The sequence below is a fragment of the Euphorbia lathyris genome, chromosome 2 (assembly GCF_963576675.1).
Source record: "Euphorbia lathyris chromosome 2, ddEupLath1.1, whole genome shotgun sequence".
Taxonomy (NCBI): domain Eukaryota; kingdom Viridiplantae; phylum Streptophyta; class Magnoliopsida; order Malpighiales; family Euphorbiaceae; genus Euphorbia; species Euphorbia lathyris.
The window spans coordinates 9,156,125-9,165,010 of NC_088911.1; the positions used below are offsets into that span (position 1 = coordinate 9,156,125).

The following is an 8,886-nucleotide window of genomic DNA, read 5'->3' on the forward strand; positions in this document are numbered from 1 at the left end:
GGCAGCGAAAAAAGATGTGAATTGGTCTCAGGTATGAACTGAGCTCGGTGGATGAAAATTCGGTTCGGTGGTAGATTTTCTCCTATAGAGATTGATGAAGGTCGCAATGAGGTTATCTGATGAGGGATAGATTGAGGTTCGGGATAGGAATTTCCTTGCGAGTTAGAGCAAGAATAGGTGATTCAGGAGGCAGAGGATTGGTTAGAAACAAATGGTGATTGGAAGTGTCATGGTTGTGAAGAGGGTTGAATCGAAGAAGAGTTATATGTGATCAAGGTAAAAGCAAACAATCTTAGGTTAGATGATTCTGGTATATGAGAAACGGAAGCAAATTGGGAGAGAGGAACAGAGGCGGTGGGATGAGCAGCGGCGACAGAGATGGGGACTACAACGGTGGCATCGTCGGCTATAGGGAAGGGCGCAGAAGCTCAGGCGGTGACGACTGGAGCATTAGGAGCGACTTGCTCTGATACTATATTGAAGCAAGTTTAATTGAAAGAGTAGAATATGGTTTAGAAGAATTGTATTGTGTAAAAATAAATTCCCTTGATTCGGAAGTGTATTAGGTATTCTATTTATATATAGGATTTACATAAACCCAACTTAGATACACATGATAGAGATAAAACTTAACAAACTTTGTGTCTAATAATTTAAAAGTATTTAACTAATTATCATAGAGATAAATAAGTATATTTATCTCTAACATGCATAACAAAGAAATGGAAATGAATTAAAGATTACGATATAACCTTATTAAAAAAAAACATAATTGATCCTTTATGTCTAGGAACCGTAACAGATGGGATAGCTGGAGGCAATATCAATTTCATATCCTTAGCCGTTTATTTTTTGAGTTACGTGTTTCATCCCATTACCATAACAAATATACTTTTTGAATCTCATACATGTCTCATTTAATTTGCAAGTACCTTTATCCGTTAAGAGTCAACACATAAAACAAATAAATTATAAATTTAACAAAACATAAATGTAACAAATCACCCACAAATTTAAAAAATCATCCATAAATTTAACAATCATTCTAAATTCAAACATTTTAAATTATTCAAATTATCAAGAAATTAAAACACGCTAAAAATAAATAGTTCATTTTCATACAATGATAATCTTCATTTTGATATATGGCGAGTAGCGCGTAGCGGGTATCCGGAGGGTTAATCTCATATATATCCGTCCCAAACCCTTTTACACAAGGTTCAGATAATCTCATTGCGATACCTTTACCTATTACCATCCCTATTCATGTCACCTTTAACAATTATCAATAACTTCCTACACTGAACTCACGTTTCTAATGTCTTGATTAATTTAAAAATAGATTAGGGAGTCAATGTGCTATATTGGTAGTAATATTTATGTAAGTCCATGTAGCCACATACCCGACACATAGAGGTGGTAAAAATACACATGATCCGATTACACGTCACGAAATCGACATACAATTTTAGTGTTTGGGTTTAACTTAGTAGATAATGTGACATTTTTTGATTGATATGAAATTGACACGCAAATTTTTGGGTTAGGTTAGGGTTGATATGCTAACTCAAAAACGACATGAAATGACACGAATATTTAAATTATTGCTATATTCTCTTATATTTTTATATGTCACTTTATTAATAAAAATAATAAAATTATAATTATTACTTGCAAATATGATTCGAACCTCCTAAATTTTTATAAACACATCAAATGACCCCCTAATTTGATATTAACCGGCTTTTCGATGATTAGAATTAACATACTAATATAAAAATGACACAAAGTATTTAAAAATAGTCTACTTATATTTTCAAAAGTCATCATTAATATATATGAATAACAAAATTACATGTAACCCGAAAACACGACACAAAATCGATATTAATCCGAACAGATTAACACGATTATGATATGAAAGTTTTTTGGTTGAGTTTGAGTTTACTCTTTTAATCACGAACCCGAAATGAACACGACTCAAACACGAAAATTGTCAGATCTAATGTTAAGCCCAAAATATACCTAAAATATCATCAATAATTACATCAATATTGCTACGAATTTATGCTATTTATAACTGTTTAGAAAGTTTTTACTCTCGAATATGTTTCTTTCATGCAAGGTACATAAATATTTGGTAAAATCCAAATAGGAATGAAAAGAGCTCAAAAACAGAAGAAAAACCCTACAAAAGGAGTCGAAGACGACGAAAATTAATAACGCCAAGTCAAGGACGAGAACGAAAGCCGAAGAAGTGAAAAACGTTCCGTGCCGCGACCGCGGCCCCCAAATTCTCGGTCGCGACACGCGTTCTTCAGCTTCTCCTTCCCTTCGTTTGAAGACCAATTGATGCTCCCCCATTCTCGGTAGAGAATTTAATATTCTCGGTACGAGCAGGAGTCTGTAGAGGCCTAGTTACACACTTTTATTTTCGACGAAACACGATCGTTCGGGTGGATAAAGACGTCCTTTCGCAACGGATACGATCCTTCACAATGGACACGACACTTCAATCAAGACTCTTCAACATCTATAAATAAAGAGTTGATGGAGAGTTGAAGATATGTAGAAGAAAGAGATTAGTATAGAATTTATGCAGAAATTCCGAGTCAAGTGATTCAGAAGTTAGATTTCGATTCTATAAAAAGCAATATGTTGTACACACATTGTTTATTCAATAATAACAAGTTTAGTAGCGTTTAGACATTGTTCCAATTTAGTTTTCATTTTGGTAGTAGACCGACCCAGTCTCTATTACGAAGATTCAACGAGAAGATTGAGTAGAGGATCCGCCCCTGAGCCTGACAAACTCTAACGAAACCCAAGGAAAGGATTGACAACCCGTTCACTTGCAAGCCGTCGAATGTTTCCATGCTCCATGTTCTTTGTAAACTTGTATCAATTTATATTTCATTTCATCTAATAAAGTCTGTTCTATTCGATAGATTGTTATGCAGCACTTTGGTAAAGGATCCGAAGTGGATGTTGGTGTTTTCATTAAAACGTATTTAATTCAAAATCTTTACAAGGAAACTTTGTTGAACACTTAGGCAAATTATTATCTCGAAAGAGTTTTAATTTGATTAAGGGCAATTATCCCGAATAGGGTTTTGTCATGTTCAAAGCCAAATAATTAGAGGTTCCGTCATTTATTTCATCTTTATAATTCATACAAAGTTTAAAGTTGTTTTCTTTGCTTAATGCAAACAAATACATTTGTTTACTTTTCTAAAAAGTACTAAATGTTCCTATCTTGCAAATTCATTCTTAAATCAGAGTATTTTCTAACGTTTTCATACTCTAACCTAATTCTCATTCTAGCAATATCAAAACCAAAACCGATTAAACGATTTTCCATATTATAAACCTTAAAGTAAATTTAACCGATTATAAATAAGTTTTGTTTCGAAAAACGTTCCCTGTGGGATCGATATCTTTTATTACTACAAGCGTATACCGTGCACTTGCGGAAATCGCTCAACAAGTTTTTGGCGCCGTTGCCGGGGAACGCCAAAATTTTCGACAAAATTTTAAATCTTTCGTGTTTTATTTCAAATCTAGGTTTATTTATACTTATTCAAACTTTTATATTTTATTTATTTTAAATTACTAACATATTTATTTTTCAAATTCTGTTTTGTAGGTAGTTTCGATTCGTGCGAAATTTCAGGTTCATGCGGAGTTCTCGAAGTTCAGGCACGTCACCAGATCCTATTGACCCAGAAATTGAAAGAACTCTTAAAAAGAACAAGAAAGAAAAGAAAAACAAAAACAAAACCCCAATAAAAACTAGAATTACCGAGCCAGAAGTTATGGCCACACTTATGGATTACGCTAGGCCAGGAGTGGCCGGTGTAACAAACAGTATAGTTAGACCCCAAATTAATGCACACCATTTTGAAATTAAGCCAGCATTGCTTAATATGTTGCAAAATAACGTAACATTTTACGGGTTACCTAACGAAAATCCTAACACCCATTGGACAAATTTCTTAGAAATTTGTGACACTTTTAAAATTACTGATGTAACTGCAGAAGCAATCAAACTTCGTCTTTTTCCTTTTACTTTGAAGGATCGAGCCAAAGAATGGTTAACTTCTATACCAGCCGCATCATTTGAGACTTAGGAGCAATTAGCCCAAGCATTTTTATCAAAAAAATTTCCTTTAGCAAAAACCGCAAGAGTCATTAAAGAGTTAACATCTTTTTCTCAAAATGATAATGAAACTCTTTATGAGGCTTGAGAACGTTTTAAAGAACTTCAACGTTTATGCCCACACCACCAGTTGCCCGCTGAACTTTTAATGCAAACATTTTATAATGGACTAAATCCTACAACTAGAGGTTCATTGGACGCTGTGTCTGGAGGGTTATTCATGAAGAAAACATCTGCCCAAGCAAGAGAACTTTTGGAGGAAATGGCAATCAATAGCAGTATTTGGCCCGCGGAACGTGGACACGTACCATTAGCGAAACCATCATCCTCAACTATGTCATCAGTTAAAGGTATAGTGAATCTTGATCCAGTTGCGATGTTGCAAGCCCAGTTTTCTGCCTTATCGCACAAAATTGATAGGTTTATGGCACCGTGTGATTCTAATGGTAAGACAATCCAAACGGATGTGGACTACGAAGGTATGAGTGAAATTGAACAGGTAAATTTTGTCCAAGGGCAAAACCAACCTAATAACCCTTACTCCAATACATATAATCCTGGGTGGAGAAATCATCCTAACTTTAACTGGAGAGATAATAATAATAATACTAATGCTAGTCAAAATCGTACTGCTAATTATCAAAATCAATCAAGAGATACGATTAGCACTTTATCTTCTAAAATTGACAAATTTATTGATGCTATGAGCGGAAAAATAAGTAATCACGACGATGATTTTAAACGGATCGAGAATAAATTCGATCAGCTTATTAAAAACCAATCATCTAGCATCCATAATTTGGAGATTCAAATTGGACAACTCGCTAAATCAATTCCATCCCGCAAAGAGGGAAGTCTTCCAAGCCATACGGAAGAAAATCCGAAAGAGCATGTTAAGGCTATCACTCTTCGTTCAGGGAAAAATTACTTAGACCCGGAAATGTCCGAAAATTCGACCTTACCTGGAACTGATTTACCAAAGCCCAAAGAAGATACATTAAAACAAAAAGATGCACCAATTGACTCTAGTACAAAAACTTTTGTACCCAAACCACCTTTTCCACACAAAGTCCGCAATAAGGACTATGATAAACAACTTTTAACATTTTTAGACAAACTTAAAAATTTGCATATTAATTTAACGTTTATGGATGCGATTACGCAAATTCCCAATTATGGTAAATTCCTCAAAGATTTAATTTCAAAGAAAATCAGTTGGGAAGGAATTTCATCCATTTCGCTAACCGAGGATTGTAGTTCAATTGTGTCAAGTAATTTGCCTACTAAACTCAAAGATCCAGGATGTTTCACCATTCCGTGTAAATTGGGCGATATAGAATTTCCCAGTTGTCTCTGTGATTTAGGAGCAAGCATTAACTTGATGCCATTATCTATTTTTAATAAATTAGGCTTAGAAGAAGACATCAAACGTACCAATATGGTTTTGCAATTAGCGGATCAAACCACTAAAAGACCATACGGTATAATTGAGGATGTTTTAGTTAAAGTTGACAAATTTATTTTTCCTACCGATTTCGTTATTTTAGATTTTGCTTATGATGTAAATTGTCCGCTAATCTTTGGTAGACCATTCATGAACACAGGACGTGCTCTAGTTGATGTGTCGGAAGGGAAAGTAGTTTTACGAATAGGAGACGATAAAATTGAGTTTGATATGAACCAAGCGATGAAATATCCTATGGAAGATTTCGCTTGTATGAAACTCGATTTAATTGAAGAATGTGTAAATGACATTGTTCAAAAAGAAGAATTAATAGAACCTATAATGAGTGAGGAACTAGAAGATAAGGACCCAGAACCTTTGATTCGAGAAGATGGACCAGTTCCGCCTTCGATTATAGTTCCACCTAAATTAGAACTTAAAGAATTACCAAATCATTTGAGGTACGCTTTCTTAGGGGAAGGCGATTCTCTACCTATAATTATCTCTAACAAATTAACACAAGATCAAGAAGAGAAATTGAAAGAAGTTGTTAGAAATAGGATAGGAAGTATGGGTTGGCAAATTTCAGACTTAAAAGGTATTAATCCGAGCATCGTAATGCACAGAATTCACTTAGAAGAAGATAAGCCACCTAAAGCAGGTAGGCAAAGACGCCTAAATCCAAATATGAAGGAAGTAGTCAAAAATGAGATTACTAAACTTCTGGACAATGGAATCATCTACCCTATTTCGGATAGTGAATGGGTTAGTCCAATCCATTGTGTACCTAAAAAGGGAGGCATAACAGTTGTAAGGAATGAAGAAGGTGAATTAATACCTACACGAACCACCACTGGTTGGAGAGTTTGTATAGATTATAGAAATCTAAATAAAGCAACTAGGAAAGATCATTTTCCTCTACCTTTCATTGATCAAATGATCGAAAGGATAGCTGGTCATGCTTTCTACTGTTTTCTATATGGTTACTCCGGATTCTTTCAAATATACATTTACCCGGATTACCAAGATAAAACAACCTTCACATGTCCTTACGGAACATTTGCATATGGGAGAATGCCCTTTGGTCTATGTAACGCACCTGCAACATTTCAACGCTGTATGACTGCGATTTTTAATGATTTCATTGAAGATATCATGGAAGTTTTTATGGACGATTTTTCAGTTTATGGAGATTCTTTTGATTCGTGCCTAGAAAACTTGGATAAAGTTTTGTCTAGGTGTGAAGAAACAAATTTGATATTAAACTGGGAAAAATGTCATTTCATGGTTGACGAAGGAATTGTTTTAGGTCACAAAATATCTGAAAAAGGATTAGAAGTGGATAGAGCAAAAACTTCAGTAATAGAAAAATTACCCCCTCCAACTACTGTTAAGGGAGTAAGATCATTTTTAGGACATGCCGGTTTTTACAGAAGATTTATTAAGAATTTTTCTGTAATTTCCAAACCACTCACTAATCTACTCATGAAAGATTCCACCTTTGATTTTAATGAAGATTGTGTTAAAGCTTTCGAAACATTGAAAACAGCTTTAGTCAGTGCACCTATTATTGCTAAACCCGATTGGGATTTACCATTTGAAATTATGTGTGATGCAAGTGATTTAGCTGTCGGATGTGTTTTAGGTCAAAGGAAGGATAAGAAACTTCATGTCATTTATTATGCAAGTCACACACTTTCCGGTGCACAATTAAACTACACCACAACTGAGAAAGAAATGTTAGCTGTAGTTTTTGCATGTGATAAGTTTAGGTCATACTTGTTAGGTTCGAAAGTTATTATTTATACTGATCATGCAGCATTAAGATATTTATTTGCTAAAAAGGATGCAAAACCGCGTCTAATTAGATGGGTTTTATTGTTACAAGAATTTGATATAGAAATAAAAGACAAAAAGGGAGTAGAAAACCTTGTCGCCGATCATTTATCGAGACTTGAAGATGAGAACGGTCCTATAGGTGAAACTAACGGTATACGAGATGATTTCCCTGATGAACATCTCTATCAAATGAAAAGCGTCATGTCACCATGGTATGCGGATATTGCTAATTATCTTGCAGCCAATATTGTTCCGGAAGGATTAAATTTCCAACAAAAGAAGAAATTTTTCTTCGACATTAAACAGTACTTTTGGGAAGATCCTTTTTTGTTCAAAACTTGTGGTGACGGGATAATTAGGAGATGCGTTGGTGAAAATGAATTTGAATTCATAATGTCGGAATGCCATTCTAGCTCTTATGGAGGACATAATGGAGCTAACAAGACAGCAGCTAGAATATTTGAATGTGGTTTCTTTTGGCCTACGATGTTTAAAGACGTCCGTTCATTTATTACTCGTTGTGATAAGTGCCAAAGAACAGGAAATCTAGGAAGGAAAGATTAGATGCCCCTCACAACCATATTAGAAGTTGAAGTCTTCGATATGTGGGGAATAGATTTCATGGGACATTTTCCTCCTTCTAATGGTAAAACTTACATATTAGTTGCCGTCGATTATGTTTCAAAGTGGGTTGAAGCAATTGCAACCCCGACGAACGATTCTAAAGTTGTCGTTAATTTTCTTGACGATATATTTTGTAGATTTGGTTGTCCAAGAGTCATCGTTAGTGATGGCGGTACTCATTTTATAAACCGAAGTTTTGAAACACTTATGAAAAAATACGGAGTACGCCACCGCGTATCAACGCCATACCATCCTCAGTCAAATGGTCAGGCAGAGATATCAAATAGAGAACTCAAATGGATTCTAGAGAAAACAGTTTTATCCTCAAGAAAAGATTGGTCTTGTAAACTAAATAATGCGTTATGGGCATACCGTACTGCATTTAAAACACCAATAGGAATGACTCCATACCGCTTAGTGTATGGGAAGGCATGTCATTTGCCAGTCGAATTAGAACATAAAGCCTTTTGGGCTATTAGGGAACTTAACTTTGATTTACGACAAGCAGGTAAGAAACGTTTGCTCGATTTAAATGAGTTAGATGAGTTACACCATCTATCTTACGAAAATGCAAAGATTTATAAAGAAAAAGTGAAAAAATGGCACGATGCCAAAATTAAAGTCAAACACTTTAATGTTGGGGATAAAGTGTTGTTATTTAATTCACGACTTCGTTTATTTCCAGGAAAACTTAGGTCCAGATGGATAGGACCATATTTAGTCGTCAAAACGTTCGATTATGGTTTTTTAAAACTGGAAGGTCCTAATGGAATTCGTTTCAAAGTTAATGGTAATCGATGTAAAATCTATTACGAAAATA

The 8,886-nt window shown here is 34.8% G+C and overlaps 1 non-coding gene across 1 annotated transcript; it reads right to left on the bottom strand.

The window, feature by feature from the left end:
* Positions 1-4,184: 4,184 nt before the first annotated feature.
* Positions 4,185-4,291, bottom strand: LOC136221228 (small nucleolar RNA R71). The gene has a single exon (XR_010685006.1). It is a non-coding gene; the product is annotated as a small nucleolar RNA R71 (small nucleolar RNA).
* Between the last annotated feature and the right edge of the window lie 4,595 nt (positions 4,292-8,886).